A 20,721-nucleotide genomic window follows, 5' to 3' on the forward strand; every position below is an offset into this window, starting at 1 on the left:
CGATGATTGAGATCTACGATTGCACTCTCTCGAAATTCCGAATACCAAGGCACGTATTACTTGCCCTAACGGGTGTGCCTACATGTTTGCGTGGGTGGGGGCGCGTGCATTGGAAACGATCCGTGGTTGGATGCACTGTGGAGCAATTGAGACAGCTAGGGGCACGTGATAAGCATAACGATTAAGTGACGGGAAAGCAGAAAGGCTGAGAACTATACACTACAAGCGCAGAAGCAGCGTAGGTCGTCGGCCTTAATGCAATGCCCCCCCCCCGCCTTTTTTTTTCTCGTTTCCGTTACTGTTTGTGTGCGAAGGACATATTCCGTCGATACCGGAAATGGAAAACCTGGATTAATTCCAGCGTTTCGCGAAGTGAATAATCGGCACTTTAAGGAGATGTGAGACGCAGATCCGTTGCGTTCATCCGCGTAAACGTCTGGTGCACTGCGTAAATTGTGTACCATCCTGAATTCTTGCGGTTTTCCGGGTGCAGAAACGCATTGATAACATTGCGGCATCTGTTTACCTGCTAGCGCTGTCACCGTTGGGTCTGTGGATGTTGTACATTGCGTGGTCATGCAAAGAGTAGCATAAAAAATTTCACGCATATCCACGAAGTCAATGACGATGAGTGGGCGAAACACCGGGATCATTCGGGTAACCGTGAATCCCTCGCACATTGCCCACTCGAGCATGCAAATGCGTGAGTGTGTACAGTATATATAGAACGTTGTTTTATTGATGTCATATGACATATATGGTGTTGAGGTGCGGACTGCTTTTATCCTTCATTAGGACCGCCCTCTGATCGGTGAAATGAAAAGCCAGGGATTCTTGAATGGGATGTAATTTGAAGTTCGCGAAGACGAGGTCTATACAGGTCCCCCTGATTGTTGTTAGATATTTATGGTCATATCAAATGCATCTGAGAGCATACCGCGCCCCTAGCAGTCTCCATTCAAACCAGAACACGCGCCGGGAGCAAGCACTGCTACCGCAGCGCCCCTAGCGGACTCCGTGTAAATCAGAGCTACGCTAGACGCGGGGGGTACAAGGCTAAGCCCTAAGGTTTTTCGCCCCTAAAGCTCCTAGTTCTGAAAGCTCGATACAAGCGTTTTATAGGAAATGCTGGCGGCTCTTTTTTATGTGAAGCTTTCTTTTAACACTAAAGTGTTTTACGCCCGGGTTCACCGCGACTTCACTCAAGTATTTCCGTCACGAAAATGACGTCCGTAAAAACGCACGCCATCAGATGGCAAAACAAAACTACCGAATGTGTTTCTGGCTGGGTGCAGCGAGAGACTCGCCAGCGAGACAGACTCGCGGTTCAACCCACGAATTCTGCCTCTCGCGTTTCTGAAGCGATGAAATGGTGAACATGAAGCGCTGAAACGGTGTTATAGCTGCCACACACCAAAAGACACTGTGAAAGCACTCGTACACCAAGTGTACAATAAACATTCAACTACTTTTGTGAGGACAGGTTTCACTTTCGTGTTATACCGATCCCTATGACGGAGAGATCAACCATGTTTTGTAAGCTTGTTCATTCATTACGTTAGCCCCCCTCCACCCCCCCTCCCCACCCTCCTTTACTGCGATACAGCATTGCATCCCACCAACCATTAACAACGGCAAATGTATACAAAATCTTTATATTAACTCACTTTGTATACACCAGTAACGTATTCTTTTTTAAACCGTATTTGTAAACATTCCGTTTGGCGGCTAAAGCTTTATTACTAAAGAAAAACTTGGAGGACGCGATAGCGTAATCGGGTCCCGTGCGCATCGCCTTCTCAACTGCTAAACTGGCTACAGTTCTCAGTGCATGCCTCAACCGTGCCGCAAGGAAACGAACGTCTGTACGTGTAATTTCAAACTATCCTAGAGTGTCTACTGCAAGTACAGTTCCGCATTGCTCACTACGCCATAATGCTTCCCTTTGCGAATGCGCGAAGGGCCCTCTACGCGTCCGTAAGGCAACGCGCGAACCTACGCAGCTGCTCACTTTGTTGATGCTTTTGCAGCTGATGATTAAATATATCTGAGCGCTATGTAATGGGTGGACCTTTAAAACACCCGCTTGTTGTGCAATTCACATGTTTTGACGCCTAGCGCGATTCTACGCTTCTGCCACGCAATATTACATGCGTTAAGGAGACTCCTCCAAGCTGTTTCAAGCAATGGCGTGGCTCTGTGGTAGAACGCCTGTTTCCCAAGCAGAAGGCCTGGGCTCGATTCTCTCTCGAACCTAAGATTTTTATTATTTATTTTATTGCATCCTTCTCGATTTTTCGGTCACAGACAAGATGATGATTTTTCGCTCACAACCAAGGACGCCGACATATGATTTTCTGCGAGACGAGCTATTTAACGCTCCCGCGTTAAAACATTAGTCTCAATCAATTTCTTGAATTGAAAATATCTATTTTTTGATTTCGCTTGGCGCTGGTGTGCGTTAATATAGTTTCAAGGATTTTAAAGGGCTTTTTCTTTCACATTCGTGCGATTCCGTAGTAAGAAGATGTCTCGAAACTTGCTAACTCCCTTCAATGGCTTTAGAATTCAACAAAGTCCTTTTTTCGTTCATAAGCTGTTAAGTGCACCTAAGCAGACACGGCCAAAATCAATGACGTCGTCGCATCTGACGAGGAATCTGAATGGAAGGGGCACATTCCTAGGCATATTGAAAATAAAGACTACAGAAATCCTGGCCGTCCATTACGCCCGCGATAGGGCCCGCTAAAGAACCTAGATCTTTTTTCTCTTCGTGAAAAAGTGAAAAATCTAGGGGCCTTAGGACTCGCATGCTGGATCTGCCGGTCCCTACGTGAGAGTTGCCTGGGTGGCGCGGCCAAACCCGCGTCGGTAATGGACCACAATAAAGTTGCCCTCTCTCTCTCTCTCTCGCTCTCTCAATATTAACAATGAGATCTGCATGGTACGAATTGTCAGTGCGTTATAAAAAGAGGAAGCTTAGCAAAGAAATGTAATGTCAGAAGAAACACGTGTAAGGAATTTGTTTTATGGCGACGACACATGGTGTTCTGCAAATTCGTAATGTTTACTACTCTTGCACAGCCCACTATATATATATATATATATATATATATATATATATATATATATATATATATATATATATATATATATATATATATATATATATATATATATATATATATATATATATATAAAGGAACGAAGATTACATCTAAGGGCTCGTTTTTTGTTAGACACAATATTAATGACAACTAACAGACAGTAATGCCAAGGAAAGTATAGTGGCTGTTATTTGTAATAATTGGGATATAAATGTGAAGAAAGTAAAGTGGACGAAAAGATAACTTGCTGCCAACAGGGACCGAACCTACGACCTTCTTATAACATGTCCGATGCTCTACCAATGAGCTACGGCTGCGGTCATCCCCCCGTCCATTTTATAGGGTATATATGTGCATTTAAACCTAGGAGTCTTAGCGCCGATCGCAGCCATGGCGGCGAGTGTGGAACACACTTTTTCTGCCTTTTGGCGTCACGTAGCACGTGATCTTTTTGCGAGCTGGCAGCTGACCAATAATCCCTCGCATACTACCTCAAGGCATCAAGTCTGCCAGAACGAGACCATATATGTATATATATATATATATATATATATATATATATATATATATATATATATATATATATATATATATATATATATATATATATATATATATATATATATATGGTTGCCCCGCCACGGTGGTCTCGTGGTTATGGCGCTCGACTGCTGACCCGAAGGTCGCGGGACCGAATCCCGGCCGCGGCGGCTGCATTTTCGATGGAGGCGAAAATGTCTGAGGCCCGTGTACTTAGGTTTAGGCGCACGTTGAAGAACCCCAGGTGGTCGAAATTTCCGGAGCCCTCCACTACGGCGTCTCTCATAATCATATCGTGGTTTTGGTACGTTAAACCCTAGATATTATTATATATTGTTTTTTGCACAGGCACAACCCTCAAGGCAGCCTTAATAAACCACGCATCAGGGGTCTGAAACACGCAGCCCGCGGGCTGCAAACCCTAGTGAGCAAGAGAGACAGACAAATCGGCAGATTTCAGCGATGCCCGCGGCTAGTAATTGATAATGAATTTTCGCGAGCGCAGATGAAGCATTCCTTGTGCAATCAACAAGTTATGGTAAAGGTACATCTGAGCGGACAGCTAAGCACTATATATATATATATATATATATATATATATATATATATATATATATATATATATATATATATATATATATATGATGTGCCGGCTTCCCATTTCGTGCGGTACTCACAAGCGAACAGGTCATTTGACGTCGTGGCCCTCGCGGTTTTTGCGGCCAGACATGGTCATTACGTTCGCACGACATTAGTTCGGCTTAAATGGTCGCCGTTAAGCACCCCCAGGGACTCCGTACGTACAGTGTGAAGAAAGGTCGCGGTCTCCTAATGCGTCGCGAAACAAGCTGGGTGACCTCTGTTGACGCAAAGCGCTTAATAGCTCTCGTGTAGCAGCTCGTTATGGAATGAGTTCGCCAAGAGGGCGTCGCACGCCACGCCTTCTCCCCTCTTCCACACCGTATATAAATCTGCTCCCATCGCGGCCCTGCCGCAATCTGTGTCAGCTCGGCGACGGCCGCCGTCCCAAAAAGCGATGCCTTAAGGGCCACGTGGAGGATCATTGGCGCCACGCAGCTTCTTTTTCTTCGTCTCATCTCGAGGGCTTTCGTCGGAAGCGCAGCGTTATCCTTCGGCGGCTTGCCTCACCTGTATCGCTGCGAAAGCGACTGAGGAGGCGCCGGGCGGAGATTTTTCGTGGCCGGCGTCAAGTACGCGTGTGTGCGTATGCCTGTGCCTGCGGATAGACCGAGCGCTCCGCTTCGGGGGCGACCTTTGTCGCTGCGACTAGGGCCTCGTCACATCGACCGTCCGGTTTTCTTCGTTCGTGCCGTGTTTCCTTTTCGCGACGGGGGTGCAAAGATCGATGGCCTGCCCTCGCGCATTGTGCGCCCGTCCCGGGGCTCGTTAGCCTCGGAGATGCAGCCCCGAGCTCTGATGGCGCGAGTTCGCTTTCTCCGCAAACCCTCCTTCGCCTCCGTGCGGCCGCCGGTGTCTCTTTCCCCACTTCCTTTTTATACACGTTGTTGTTTTACCGCTCTCCTTTACTTGCAGCCCACCCTCGTCTCCCTCCTGGCTCCCTTTCCGATCTCAGTTTATTCCAGCATGCACGCAATTTATCCTCTCGCTCGTCTCTCCCGAGAATTCTGTTTTCCGAGCCATTTCCTTCCTCGGGGAAAATACACGGCCCGCGAATGAGAGAAATCGCTGTTTGTTATGTCTGGCGGGAATGGGCCGGAGACCGACTCATTGATTATTTTGCTTGTATACGTGCGTAGATCGACGCGCCCGGCCCCGTGCACGCACGCGCTTTCCCTCGCCCGTGTCAGCACATGCGCGCGACGGAGGCAATAACCGGGAGAAAGTCGTGAGTGGTTTCATTTCCACAAACCACTCCTTCGACGGCGTTGTAATTTGAGGCTGTATCTATTAGTTTTGCGTTTGCCTCTTCGGCAGCAAAACGCTCATTTTGGTGACCTTGAACGCGGGTGCCCTTCTCCTTATCAGTGCGCTGGTATTTATTTTTATTTCATCTTTTTGTACTTCGTCTTTCGTTTGAGAACGGCAAAACAGAAATCATTTCTTCGGCCAACAGGTGCACGGAAAAGCAGGCAAGACAGCGCCTCGCAACTACTCAGCGAAGACCTATGTATGTACAATACATGGTTTGTTCACTAGTATTCGGCAAAACACGAAAGTTACTTCTTTTTGACCGACACTATCCGCCCCAAGATCATGCTATAGGTGGCAGCGACGTCACCGCGTTAGTGTGGATAGGCGGTCGGCGGCGCGTATATAAATATACACAGCGGCGCTGCGTTGTGAGCAGTTTGGGCCGATTGTCGGCGAATAAAATGCGTTGACTGCAGCCTAATGGTAATATGTATGTTGTCCATTGCCGAATCGACGCATGAAGCCCGCCGAACATTGCTATTACTTGTGAGAGAAGCGCGACCTGCCAATGAAAGGGACGGTCGCCCTTGGCGACACTCTGTGTTTTCTACATCACGTTTCTTATTTTATTTGTATGTGTTGGGCTTGTGTTCCGCCTACTACGCATTGCTGTAGCGCGACTGAACTAAGTATTTAGTTCATGCTCATCTGGATACAAAAAAAAGCATAAAGAAAGCCCGTATTCCTGTGCAACGGGTTGAAATGGGCACGAATACGCATCCCCATTTTTTTTTCTTATTCAGTTCTCCATGAAATGTAGGACAGTTCATAAGTTTAGTCAGGAAAGCTACTTGTCTAACAGCACTTTAGCGTTACGGAGACGTTTAACACGCACGCGCCTCTTCTTACTCCAGTAACATTATAAAGAGGTAACAGTTCAACACAGAGCTTTCTTCGATTCATTACCTGCATGGCAGGTATGCAACAAAAGTTCGGTTATTCTATAAGACAAAAGTCTATTATTTTTTTTTTCAAGCGAATAATGTCCGCTGCCTTCTGTCAATCTATAAGAACGCCACACAAACACTCAAGATAATGTAAAAAAAGATGAGGTTTTGCGTGAAATTATACGACATAAATGTGAGGAACGTCGTCTGAATTAATTTTAACCATCTGGATTCTTTAAAGCGTACCTAAATCTAAGCACACGGGTGTGTCTGTGCAAATTTCGCCCTAAGTTAAAATTGCGCACGACAACTCAAGTTTAATCAACCCTCTGTAATTCCATTTTCTGTTCTTTTTAAGGGAAAATTTAAGCATCGAATGTCAAACTTTACTTGACAGAAATATTTCTCGGTAGTGGGACCAGAACCGTACAATAAATCGACATATTGAGCACAACTAAAGCTCGTCGCATAACCGATAAGCAGCAGTGCCGCAGTTATACACCTAACAACAACGTGCACGAAAGTGCATGGCCTATAGCAGGGTTCTCAAACTCACCTCAGCTAGCGGGCCGCATTCGCGAAAGTTTACTCCTGCAAGGGCCAGCACAGTGAAGGGAGTAGGGGCGGGGAGAGAGGGGGTGGGAGGGGTGTAGTTAGTACAAAATGTCAGCTAATGGTGCCATTTGAAAGGCATTTCCCATGCTTCATATATAGGTCACTTCTGGAGGGGATTGGGCGCCAGGATTCCAACATGTCGATACGGATGTCCAAAATGACGAAAATCTGGATGCCAATTCTGAGTTTTGTTTCAGGGTTATGCATCAACACATGGTGACTGCAAGGGATAGGGATGCCTCATGAAAAAAAAAATGCTTGAGACCAGTCATGCCTGTCTGGCATATGAACATACATATTTAAAAAAAATCACAGCATATCCATGTGGTGAATGATGATGAGTGGGGCGAAGCTCCGAAGAGCATCATCGGTAAACCGTGAATGTTCTGTGTAACGCCCCATCAGGGCTGGGCAAAGATACTTTGAAATTGTATCGCGATACGATACAAGATACTCAGGCGAGAAGTATTTGAGATACAGATACAAGATACCACAATACTGATTGTATCCGATACGATACATTCCAATTGTATCTTAAGATACTTCGATACATTCGCAAATTTGTTATTATATATCTATATAATATCGCACTAAACGCCTATGCACCAAAATATTCGCTTGAAACTTTACTAACTGCGGCCAATTTCGTAGTTTTGTTTGAATAAAATGCCTGTTAGTATCACTAAAGCTTTGTATTTTTTGGTCAAGGTACATTATTTTCATTCCGAAACAACTTATTGGCGTTGTTTTAGCTGCTTAGCATGACAACTCTTTATACACTTTGCTGATTGGGGTTTTTGCTTGTAGCTTTTGTAATTGTTGGCACTCGCTGCTCTGCTTGCCGATGAGCTTGCGGGTTGCCATCTACTCACAAGAACTTCAAAAAGAAGCCTCCGCACGATGGTGAAAATAGCACTGGGAGTTCTACCTTGCCCGTAAACGTATTACGGTTTTCGCAGTAGCGGATCACGAGGCAGGTGTACAGCAGCAAGAACGATGGCAGCTACATTTTTTTCCTACGCATCGTGTTAACGTAGAGGACATAAAACTGCGATGACTTTTACATTCTGCTTACCTTCTGGCGTAAAGCGTTCGTTAGCGACGTACTCAGCAATGCGCAAGATTTTTTCTTCTACGACAGAACACGTGCAGCCCAGAAACGTCTCAGACATACTGTATAGTTGCACAAAGCACTTCAGGAAACCGCCGCTATTCCCACTATATTGTCATTTTTATATCTCCAATTACCTGGTGATTAGTAAGAGTAAATGCATTTAAGAAGCCTAAGAAAGGAAATTAAATGTGTCTAAATAAAATAGAAACGCGGTTCCGTATAAACACAGTGAATAACTATAGCAAAGAATACAGGAGGCACCCCCAGAGCTAATAATAATTGTTGCGTTTTGCGTCCCAAAACCACAATATGATTATGAGAGATGTAGTGGGGGGCTCCGGCAAGTTCGACAACCTGGGGTTCTAAAACCTAAATATAAGCATACGGGGCCTCTAGCATTTTGCCTCCATGGAAATGCGGCCGCCGCGACCTTCGGATCAGCAGTTAAGCATCACAACCACTAGACCACCGCGGCGGGTAACCCCTAATAGGGGTGGCAATTAAGCATTCAAGGTAAGACCACAGAACGTTCAGTGCCTATGGAAGATAGCGCAAAACCACTCGTTGGGATGCTCATGAGAAAAACGGAGCATTTGGTAAAACAATGTTTCTCCAGTCCCTTTGCCAACATCTGGAAGATGGCTCCTAATAATTTACATTATTATAATGCAAACTCAATTTCACTGTTTTACCATGTAGTACGCAGAACTTTTGTCACTATATATCCAGGCACACGCAGATTATTATATATTTGTCCTCAACATCGCCTTGACATAACAGTAAACTCAAGTGGAATATATGTATGCAAACAGTAGCAGAAATGACGCAGACAGGAGTAAGAATAAAGCAGAGAGCTTATCTTATCAGCACGTTAAAGATATATTGCAGTAGCAGACCGAAAAAAAAAACAATACAGACACATAGGTAATGTACGGGATGGAAAAGAAGGACAGGAAATCAATAATGACGAAGAGGTGGAGTGGAGCGCTCATCCGCTCTGCTGTTTTGGCCAACTTTCGTTATGAATTGCACTAAATGTAATAAAGTTGGGTAGCTGAAATTTCTTTAACTAAATATATGCATGTTTTTGCTTCTGCTCAGATATTTTTAGTTTTTATGTGTAGTGTAGATGTTTTTATAAGAAACCTCAAAATTGGCCCAGGGAACGTTATTTTCTTTACTTTGAACGTCCTTATCTCAAAAAAGCCTTGTACCAGAGCGACAAAAATTCAGCATTACGTTCTTCACGTGCCTATCTACCAAACTGCCGAATCTTATAATTATATACCGTTTCAGTAAAGAGATATGATCGGGCTAAATTCAAGAAAACACCGAACAATGCAAATTTCTGACAATTAAAAAAAACCATTTTTTATATTTCTTAAACTTTGTCCACTTATTCTCCTCCACATCAGCTTTCACAATCATTGAAAACATGTTGCATAATGTTGTTGCGCTAATAGTTGCGGCCCCTCCAATCAGACCCTTAGGCAAGGATTGGCAATTCCGACTTCTTGCCCAGCAAGTGTGTAAAATGCAGGCCGGATTGAAGTTCTTTTTATTAAAAGGACAGCAGGTACCAAAAAAGGTGTCGCCGGCACTGAAGACGTTAATGTTGAAATTATTTGGTCACTGCAGCGGCCACGAGCGCGGGGCTACCGAGCAGGCGCGCGCGCACCCGAGATGCTCGTTGTAAGAGACGGCGCAGTGAGAGCTCGTTTTCGCGTCCTCAGACCGATATAGTTCGAAACAGCAACACCTCTCGGGTGACTTGAACGCACGTGCACCGGTAGTCGCAGTGATCTGGTTAATGACGTCGATTTCTTTTTCAGGGGGCATAAGAATGTCATCGTTAAACTGTGCGTTCCGTGAAGATCTTTCATTGCAGTGGTAGCAAAAGCACGCGTAGCACAAGTAGTCCGTCTCACTGACAGTCACTGATCTTTCGGGCGTTAAACGTTCCTTCAAAGCATTTATCTCTAGGTCGGTAACTCTGCGAAATTTGGGCTTCTTTGCAATAATTATAGTAGTGGCACGATTTTGAGACATCGCAAAAGGGACATTTTTGGCTTCGTTGGTATGCAGTGTCAACGCTGTCCACACACTGGAGTCGGAGAACACGTATAAAATATTTTAATTTGACTTTGAAGTTTTCGTCGCTGAGCATCTGCAAGCCAGCCCCACTGCAAGGACATTAGAGAGTTTTAGTTTAGCGCGCGCAACGGCCTTGCGCACGCAACGGGTGAGAGAGAGCAAGACCGCGCATGCGCTGAACCTAAGAGAGATGCGTGCGTTTGCGCGCGCAAGAGATGCGCACGCTAAATCTCGGCGCTTACGTTGCGCCCGCTACGGCCGTTGCGTACCTTACGGGCGTTTCTCTCGCGAGATCTCGACCGGTCGAGACAAGCAAAATGGCTGCGTCCGACAGCAGCGCAAGCGGCACGGCGGTCATGGCAGCGAATAAATCCCGCGTCCACTTCGGAATTGCCCTCGATTTGGAGCTCCTTGTCTACGTGAGTAGCTTGAATCCGTTCGCGGACCCAGTGCAGTGGACAGTGATCGCTGCAAAGATGCAGGAGATATTCGTTGTCGTCGAGACTGCAGTCGCCCCTCAAAAGCCACCGCTCTCGGTTTGTGAGCATCAAATCGTCTATCTCTTCCCATGAAAGAGTGGCCAAAAGGCGCTGATTCGAAAGGATGCTGGAAGGCATTTTTCCTCCCTCGCTGCTGCTCGCCTCGTAGAAGTCGTACCAACCGTCACCGTTCACCACAGATCACCTCAACAAAATTTGCGGCATCGTAAAATCTTGCCTTGTCTCGTGCCTTGACTTGTGTCAGCTATGATCGGCTGTTGTAGTTTATTTCTTAGCCACTAGATGGCGCAGAAAAACACGCCGAGACGAAGGTGCTGATGCTTAGACGCAGTCCACGTTTCGGTTGTTGCGTACGGTAAACTAAAAATGTAGGAGACAGCCTCAACTCTAACGTACGCAGCGCGCAGGCCGTTGCGTACGTACAGGTTTGCGCGCGCTAAACTAAAACTCTCTATTATCCCGACGAGTCAAGACAGTTCCCCCGAGTTTGCGAGTTCTGCGTCCTGCATGCAGCCTAAATCGTAGAAAGCAATGTCAGGGTCACTGGACGGCAATTCACTCATCGTTGCTTATGTGCACCACGAGCAGATGACGGATTTGCCGCTAGTACGTCACGAGTTTCTGTATCTCCGTGACGTCCCACTGCTATGAAACAACACTGAAAAGCCATCCCCTCGATATCGAAACCGAAAGTGTCTTTTTAAGGTGGCGATAATTAAAATATATAGGATGCATTCCCAGGCACCACAATAGTCGTTTTAGGTTTCTCGACACCGGTATTTTTATTTAGAGCAACAATCCGAATTTGTTTTAAATTCGTGTCAGTACTCCTTTAAGCTTCTTTTGCTTCAAAAGGTAGTCTCCACAATACACTCATTCAGAGCTATACTTTCTCACCATGAGACGCACAGGAGGAGTAGAGCAAGAGCAAAGCACAAGACCTATCCGCGCCGAATGAAGTGTGAACAGCGCACCGAACGCGCGGCCAATTCAGGCCGTCTGATGCCGACATCTAAGATAGGCAAGCGCATCCGGCTACCGATAGTTTTGCTTTTCTTTCCTTTGACATTCCATTTTTTTTTCTTTGCCACTGGAGCACCACGTTCATGCTTTTCACTGAGCGCAACTGGCGCAGCACCGTTTCTCAGGCAGCAGCGTGCGTGAAGCGAGCGCTCAAAGCTCCCTTATATAGTTTTCATCTTGCTTCCACCTCCGCCGTGTTATCAGCGCCTAGCTGGATGCGAACAGAGGGTAGATAGAATAGCGAAGCTCCAGTGCACGTGCGTTCAAGTCACCCGAGAGGTGTTGCTGTTTCGAACTCAATCGGTCTGAGGACGCGAAAACGAGCTCTTACTGCGCCGTCTCTTACAACGAGCATCTCGGGTGCGCGCGCGCCTGCTTGGTAGCCCCGCGCTCGTGGCCGCTGCAGTGACCAAATAATTTCAAAATTAACGTTTTCAGTGCTGTCGACACTTTTTTTGGTACTGCTGGCCTTTTAATAAAAAGCAATTCAATCTTGCCTGCATTTTATACACTTGCTGGGCGAGAAGTCGGAATTGCCACTCCTTGCCTAAGGGTCTTATTGGAGGGGCCGTAACTATTAGTGCAACGACATTATGCAACATGTTTTTAATGATTGTGAAAGCCGATGTGGAGGAGAATAAGTGGACAAAGTTTAAGAAATGTAAAAAATGGTTTCTTTTTTAATTGTCGTCAGAAGTTTCCATTGTTCGGTGTTTTCTTGAAGTTAGCCCAATCATATCTCTTTACTGAAACGTTATATAATTGTAAGATTCGGCAGTTTGGTTGATAAGTATGCGAAGAACGTAATGCGGAATTTTTGTCGCTCTGGTACAAGGCTTTTTTGAGATAAGGACGTTCAAAGTAAAGAAAATAACTGTTCCCTGGGCCATTTTTGAGGTTTTTTATAAAAATATCTACACTACACATAAAAACTAAAAATACCTGCGCAGAAGCCAAAACATGCATATATTTGGTTAAAGAAATTTCAGCTACCTAACTTTAATATATTTTGTGCAATTCCTAACGAAAGTTGGCCAAAACAGCAGAGCGGATGAGCGCTCCATTCCACCTCTTCGTCATTATTGATTTCCTGTGCTTCGAAAAAATTTTTGGCGGCCAAACAAATTGCGGATCTCTTCTTTGCACTCATCAAGCAATAATATATAAAATTTTGAAATAAATTTGAGAGGTCGACCAGCCATCGTTTGTTCGACCTTACGTGGAATCACCCTACATTCCAATTTATTGCTATCGCATTCATTGCTTCGCCGTTGCGGTGAAACTGCGACTTTTTTTTTGTTGAAGTAGTCACCAGACCAAGCGACCCTCCTAAAACCAGCGTAGGACGACGAGTGCCCTGACTCCTGCAGTTCTGGGGCTACCAGGCAACTAACATATGAGAGGCGCTATTAGTAGGCCTGTGCTCTCGCCGCGGCATAGAACAATATATAAAGCTTGCAAAGGTTCTTTCTTATAACAGGGGGAAAAAACAGCGCAAAATTCTAACAGGCCATACAACGAAGAAGGCACGACAACAGCGCTGTCAGAATTTCGCGCTGTTTTTTTTCCCCTGTTATAAGCATGAACCAAGTAGCCCAAGCCTCAACCCTAGAAAGGCTCCTTCGTCATTTCATCATTTAATGTTGCTGGCTGAATGCTTCTTTACGGAACTTTGTTACTTGAAACGAAATTAACACGGAAACATACGAGCTACAAAACGGCCGGTCGTCTGGTCGAGCGGCTGGGATACGCCTGTGTTTCCTCTCCAGGCGGCGCGCAACACAGCACTTTTGCACACTTTTGTGCGCGCCACTTATCCAGCGCTGGTTGCTGCGTTTGTCCCCTCTATTCACCGCGTCACGAGCCCAGCGGTGTGTGCGATACGAATGCGAATTAATACGACGCTCAAATGCGGCATTTTCCTTTACATATGTCTGCCCTTTTTTTTTTCGTTTAATCAGTTTGGTGGAACAGAAGACTGACTTTTCTCAATGCAATGTCCAAATATATACTGGTGGGCTCTTACTGGAAGATGTAGCATACTGCTATGAACAAGGTCCAGTTTGTCACGATTTTTTTTTTTTGGAGGAATGCTATATTAATCAGACGAACGAATTATTCAAAAAAGACTCGAAGGTCGTTTTGTTTTTTGTTTTTTTTTGTCTTTCAGATATATCGAGGAGTTTCGTGGGTGCACAAAGCGTATGAATGAGGGATGCATCAGCTCAATGCATTTCCGAGCCATTTAAGCTCTCTGTGTGCTCTTGGGTATCCTTAGGCTTTTCGGAGCTTTTATAGAGAACTACGCCTTAGCGACTTAGTTCATGGCGCTGCGAACACGAAGGGACCTTCCGCTTAGCTGAACGCAGGAGTGGGATAGCTAGACCGTCGCCTCACCTAGTGCTGACAATTTCCGATTCGTGAATTCGCAATTGCATTCAGACTGATCAAAGATGCTCCACGTTGGCGTACCGGCTCATAAGAGAGCGAGCTTGTGTAACGGTGAAATCAAAGGGGTGGGCTCCTTCTAAGGATCATAGGAATATCAGACTATGTTTGAACCGTTACCAAATCTAGAAAGCACAACTCATGCCTTGCGGTCGAACAATGATTCTGACAAACTCTTTCAAAACTTCCCATCTGTACTTCGTGAAGCTCACGTAAAAGAGGGACATAGTGAGAACGTTAAAAGCTTTTGTTTCGTATAACGAGGGATAAATACGAATAGCGGTATTTGGAGTGGAAAAACCTCTTGTTCTTCGACCGCCTTGATGATGATACGTGCAGAGCACTTTAGGGTCCTGGGCTGCCGATGCTGTCCTAGCTTGGCGTAACGCAGACAAAACCATGTGTGCTGGCACGCGCTAGGGCGTTTGGGCCTGTGTAAGGGTCTGGGTAAGACGCTGTGGCCTCTCCCCCTTACACTCTCCCAGCAATCACGTGATGGCGTCGGGGAACGAGATTCTGCACACGCGCGATGAACCCGCGTGGCGTGTCCCAACAAGAGTTCGGGACGAGTAACAGATACAGCAACTACAGTGAATTGTTCTCCACTTGCAAGGACGCGTTAACATCGGGGAAGGTGCCCGTGATGAACGGAACTTTAAGTCGACCCATGCGCTGCTTCGCATCCCCACATGGTTCCCTTTAGCCCCGCCGCGGTGGTCTAGTGGTTATGGCGCTCGACTGCTGACCCGAAGGTCGCGGGATCAAATCCCGGCCGCGGCGGCTGCATTTTCGATGGAGGCGAAAATGTTTGAGGCCCGTGTACTTAGATTTAGGTGCACGTTAAAGAACCCCAGGTGGTCGAAATTTCCGGAGCCCTCCACTACGGCGTCTCTCATAATCATATCGTGGTTTTGGGACGTTAAACCCCAGATATAAATATGGTTCCCTTTAGTGGGAGATGGTGTAATCTTTTTTTTTCGAAGATGGGTTTCGCGGACCACAAAATTAGCTTCGCGGACCCCCATTTCAGAACCACTGCTCTAGCATACTAACGGCGAGCTATTTATTTAGTGCTTAAAGAAACTACATTTTAGTGATGTGGGTAAATTATTCGATAATGAAATGGTACAGAAGTTTGAAGATGATTTACAGTAGTTAGTATGAACCATAGGAAGCAAAAAGGCATTGCTAGCAGCAAACCTGGTAGTGTTAGTATTAACTAAAAGCTCAGAATCAGTTAAATTACTAGACAGTATATTTGTTATTTGTTTATACAGCAACATAATTACATTAAACCGAAATAGGTTCTTAACAGTTAAGATTCTGCAATGAAGAAGGTGAGTCGTGCTACTGTCGCGAGGACAGTTAAAAATAACGCGAAAAGCACGATTTTGTAGATGTTGTAGGGATGAAAGGTGACACTAATAAGTATTCCCCCTTGATGCGATGCCATAATTGATCTGAGAATTTATGAAAGCGAAGTAGAGAGAAAGCAGTGCCTTATGAGAAAAATAAAAGCTAAATAAAAAAGAATAAGACGTTCGGTAACACATTAATTTCATTATTCTAATTTCTAGTTAGGATGAGAAGTCTGGGCTCAATGTACAAATAATTATTGCACTCGTTCTTTTATATGTTTGATTCTTTTTTGTGTTAAATCATTAGATATAACTTGAAAACTTCATATCAACAATTCTTGGCCAATCCCCATGTGTGGTTATGAGCCATGTGTAAAGGCACATCATCATCATCATGAGCGAGCTTTGAGCAATGCGCGAATGCCGAATGCTGCCATTTTTCTATGCTGCCATTTTCTAGGGTTCTTCAGCGGCTTGACTATCACCCGCGAGATGGCGCAAAGGGCCCACGGGTGCGCTTTTAAACGACATCACTCCGCCAACGGCACCACTCGTCGCGCCGCTTGCATGAATATTGGAGCCGGAGGGCGTCCGCACTTTGGTTTTTCTTGCGGCACGGTTTAGGCCTCCATCGAGAAGCAGCGAAGCCAGGCTAGCGATTGGGGAGGCGATACGAACACGGTTCGATTACGCTATCGCGTTCTACTCTTGAAAGCGAAGCTCAAGCATCCTCCAAGTTTTTATCATCGAATTAATAATATAAAGCAAAGAAACATATCGTATGGCGCGGTTTGGCCGCACTGGACCCTTGAACCCCGAAACGATATGGCATCGTCATCCAAAAAGACACTATCAATAAAGCCCTATATACACACGAACATAACCAAACAAATGTCTCTACAGGCACCATCATCGAAAACACAGTCCAGTACATCATCATCCGTACACCATCAGGACGCTCAGCCTTCACGCACGAGTGAACGAGTCCATACAAGGATCTTCATAAATACTTATATCAGAACAAAACGACTCCGAGGCATGACATCTTAAAAATAAGCACAGTGTAAAGCTCGAGGACCAGAAATGTCATTTATAAGCAGCAAATAAAATTACCCCTTATTGAAAAATCGCGAAGAGCGCTTCCTGCGCGCCTGTGCCTATTGGGGAAAAGCCAAGGTCCAAGCACTTCCCTCATTGTGAGTGGACGTCTGTCGAAGACGTTAAAGCAATCACATAGGCGAACCTTGGGGAAAATGTGTGATAATATGCTGCCTTGACGTGACGGAAATATCAGATTAAGGGCAACGTTCATCGTGTTTTGCCACTTCTAACATATGGGGCAAATACTTAGATAGCAAAAAAAAAAAGAAAAAATAACTCTCGATGAAGTTAGTACGCAGCGTCTGATGATACGGAAAATGGCAGGCGTAGCAATAATATATAGGAACACAGCAAAGTGGATCAAAAACCAAACAGGAGTAGCCAATATCCTAGCTCACGTTGAGAAAAAAAAAAAGTCACAGTTTCGCCGCAACGGCGAAGCAATGAATGCGATAGCAATAAATTGGGATGTAACGCGAAGAACGGAAAGCAGCTCCAAATTTCCAGCGCGTCGTTCGAGCCCAAAGGACGCACGAAAAGAACGCACACAGGACGAGCGCGAACTAATGCGTCACAGCTCGTCATTTGAAGCGCAGTGCTCAAACATAAAGCAGGACGCACTAAACGAACGAACAGGTACACACAAGACGAGCGCTAACTAATTGTCACAGTTCTTACTTATTTCTGTTTGAACAGCGCGCTCCTCGCCGTTAGCAAGCGGAAAGACGTTGCTGTTCGTGGTCTAACGTCTAACGCCGCGCGCTGGCGAGCGAGAGGTCGCACGTTCGAGTCCGCGCGTCGGAAAGATTTTTTAAATTATTTTTCTTTGTGGCTTTTATATATATATACACATATACATATACGGTGAATGACTGTGACGGCGACGGCAGAAATCAGCCTAGACTGTCCATATAATTGCTATCGCAATAAAAAGAAAAGGTCTGGGCGGGTCGCATTATTTGTAGCACAAATAACGGATGGTCACTTGGAGCGACGACATGGTTGACAAACGAGGAAAAACACACCCGAGGGCGGCAGAGTTAGGGGGGGGGGGGGGGGGAAGGGTGCAAAATAGGTCTCATGATCAGCAAGATATGCAATGATCAATGTTTTCATAATTTCATATATCGAACACCCCTTATTCGAAGTTTTGCGCGGCGCAAAATTTCGACTGAGTGTCGTTGCATTGAGAACCGACAGGCAAAACTTTTACCACAGCGGCGAAATCCAATGTTGTATTGCGTAGATTTCACATAGCGTACAAGTGCCACCCGCATGACGGCGTAGTAGATGGCGTACCTAGCAGAATTTGTGTGCAAGTTAACAAACTATACTAATCAGCATTACGTGCAAAATATACCACAGATATATGCGGCATCTAATTTACCAAAGGATATAATCTTGCAGGCCCTGATCTGCGACAGTCGAAGCAGTCGAAGACAGTCGAAGATACATGTCTTCAAGTTTGCGATGTCGTACAAAATTTGTCGTGCATGTAAAACGTGTTGTTTTGGAATAAGCTCAAAAAAAGTAGTTAAACAATACGATGCAGCACTTTCATGTGAAATTTATCTTTTTTCCGCATTGATGTTTTCAAACTGTTAAAAGTCCTTTGGTATGTTTTCATAGAATTTTAAAGAATAGTCATGCTATCAAAGCGGAACTTCCATCGAAAGAACACGTATACGATACCTTGGTGGAGTGTCGAAGCAATTTGGATTTCCTTCTTTCGGTATTTCCCGCTTCGATGGCTATGTGATTGAATATTCGCTGAAATCAACATTTTCCCTCGGCGACAGCGCGTTATTCACGTTCGTTTTCTCGCTGATATAAATCAGGCGCTTTTCAAATCCTGCGTGAACGTATTGTCGTCTCATATCACAGTGCTGAAAAGCGCAAATTTCGTATAAATGTTGGAATACAGGAAACCGGAAGACGATGCACTGAAAAAAAAAAAAGAAAGAAAAGAAAGAAGAAAGATCACCAGTGGCGTGTATATTCTCGTCTTCATCTTTTTCTGTCTATCTTATTGCTATTATATTTTGCATCTTCTCTTATATCTGTGCGGTATTTAAAAACAATGTGGAATTAATTTTGTGCTTTATGACCTTCTGCTCTTCAAAGCTTGACACTACTAAACTATTTGCCGGCAAATACGAGTTTTCATGTTGCTCGACCTTCTCTTCTGCAGTAAATATTGGTCTAGAGAAGGAGAGACAGATAGATGGTAACTTTTAGTGATATTCCCGGAGATGTTAGAATTAGGAAGCACACGGTTTGCTCGAACAAACCCTGTACTTCATAACTGCCATGTATTAATTTCGCTGCATATCTTTACTTTTGTTAACCACTCTGCTAGCTATGAGAACCAGAAATGTTTAGTAGAAATGTAGCACTAGAGATGTTTAGATACATGGTACGCTGTTTTTTGGCTGTCACTAATTGAGGCAAGGACCTTTGTCAAGCTGCTAGATAGCAGCTTTTTGTTCTTGTCCTCGTGTTCATTACCTTCCTGTAATGAATGCCAAATAAAATTGATTGATTGATTGATTGATTGATTGATTGATTGATTGATTGATTGATTGATTGATTGATTGATTGATTGATTGATTGATTGATTGATTGTATAGATAAAAGAGCCATTCACAAAGTTTCGTTAAGGCGAGTATAGTCTTCGAAAACATCAACAACAATTTTGTGTTGCGAATCGTACAGACGCTGCTTTGCCACGCGCCGAGACGGTGCCGCAGCTCCAAACTCAAACCTAGTTGCAAATGAAGTGCTGCTTTCAGATTTTGTCGTTCTGCGTCGTTAAACACGGGACGCGTTTTAAATCTTCCCGGTTTAAGCGAACACTATGGTACGACGCAAGCAACCAGTACGGACCGCTACACTGAATAGACCCGTCGGGTAGCTTTTATATGCCACAAGGACTAAAGAGGCTAGATGAAATATGCGTTCACCGGCTGAGACCTGACGTTGCATATACGAACTACATTAATCACAAGATAAAGCAGTCGGACTCTCCTACGTGCACCACATGTAGAGAAAGAGAGAGAATACAGGAAGGGCAGGGAGGTTAACTATAGATTATGTCCTGTTTGCTACCCTACAGGTGGAGAGAGGAATGAGGCGGTAAAAGAGAGAGAGAAAAGTAAAGAGAGAAATTATCCGTACAAAACACACATGCACAGTGCAGCGTAATACATTGGTCTACAATTACCATGCCACTTATTATACGAGTATGATGTGAGTTGATTTACAGACGAGAAGTATTTTGAATACTCTCTTTTTCATTTATTGGCTCGAAATGTTTCTTACTATAGCGGAAAAAATGCAAGGCACAATTTCACTCTCTGACCATTGCGCACACGCTGCAATTTAATATTAATATGGGTGCATTTGAGCGGCTTTCTTTGTTTTTCTATTCTCTTTTTCTCCGAAAAAAAATTTTAGAACTCGCTATGTCGAGTCTTTGGTTCTATGAAATGCAGTTCATTGTCGCGAATTATTCATAAAGAATGGACTAGTTTTAAATGGACGTTGTCAAAAACCAACACGACACGGAAAGTTAGTGCGGCAGCTTCAAGCTGTCGTCGCTGCCCTCGTCATTCGTATTTCTGAAAGTAAACCTCCGGCTAAAACGTGTCGAGCTTTTTGGCATGTCATATCTAGGTAAATAGCGTGCACTGCTTTGATGCGTTAGTGCGCTTCAACCTGGTTGAAAAGCCTCTTATCCGAATGCCAGACTGCATGTGCGCATCGCCGATATAGGCGCAAGTGAAAGACTGTGTCTTTCACTCGCGCCCACGTCGCATTGCATTCGTAATGCATGCGGCGCCCTGCAACTGTGTCACCTTTCGGCGTCCTTCTCCACGTTTTGGGTTACTGCATAATGCAGTGCATCAAATATCGCAGCTCGCAGTACCTGAAGCAAACGTTTACGCAGAACGAACTCAGCGGCGTGGTGGTATTTGCGCG

At 44.8% G+C, this 20,721-nt stretch overlaps 1 protein-coding gene and 1 long non-coding RNA gene across 3 annotated transcripts in view; both read left to right on the forward strand.

The window, feature by feature from the left end:
- LOC119400835 (uncharacterized) overlaps positions 1 to 20,721 on the forward strand; it is a 210,695-nt gene that overhangs the window by 183,485 nt on the left and 6,489 nt on the right. The gene's annotated exons all lie outside the window — the stretch shown is intronic.
- LOC125759076 (uncharacterized) overlaps positions 3,749 to 20,721 on the forward strand; it is a 365,173-nt gene continuing 348,200 nt past the window's right edge. Inside the window, exon 1 of the long non-coding RNA XR_007416692.1 lies at positions 3,749 to 3,789. This is a non-coding gene — a long non-coding RNA (uncharacterized LOC125759076). The remainder of the gene's footprint in view (positions 3,790 to 20,721) is intronic.

Source organism: Rhipicephalus sanguineus, chromosome 1, assembly GCF_013339695.2.
Source record: "Rhipicephalus sanguineus isolate Rsan-2018 chromosome 1, BIME_Rsan_1.4, whole genome shotgun sequence".
NCBI classification, from domain to species: Eukaryota; Metazoa; Arthropoda; class Arachnida; order Ixodida; family Ixodidae; genus Rhipicephalus; species Rhipicephalus sanguineus.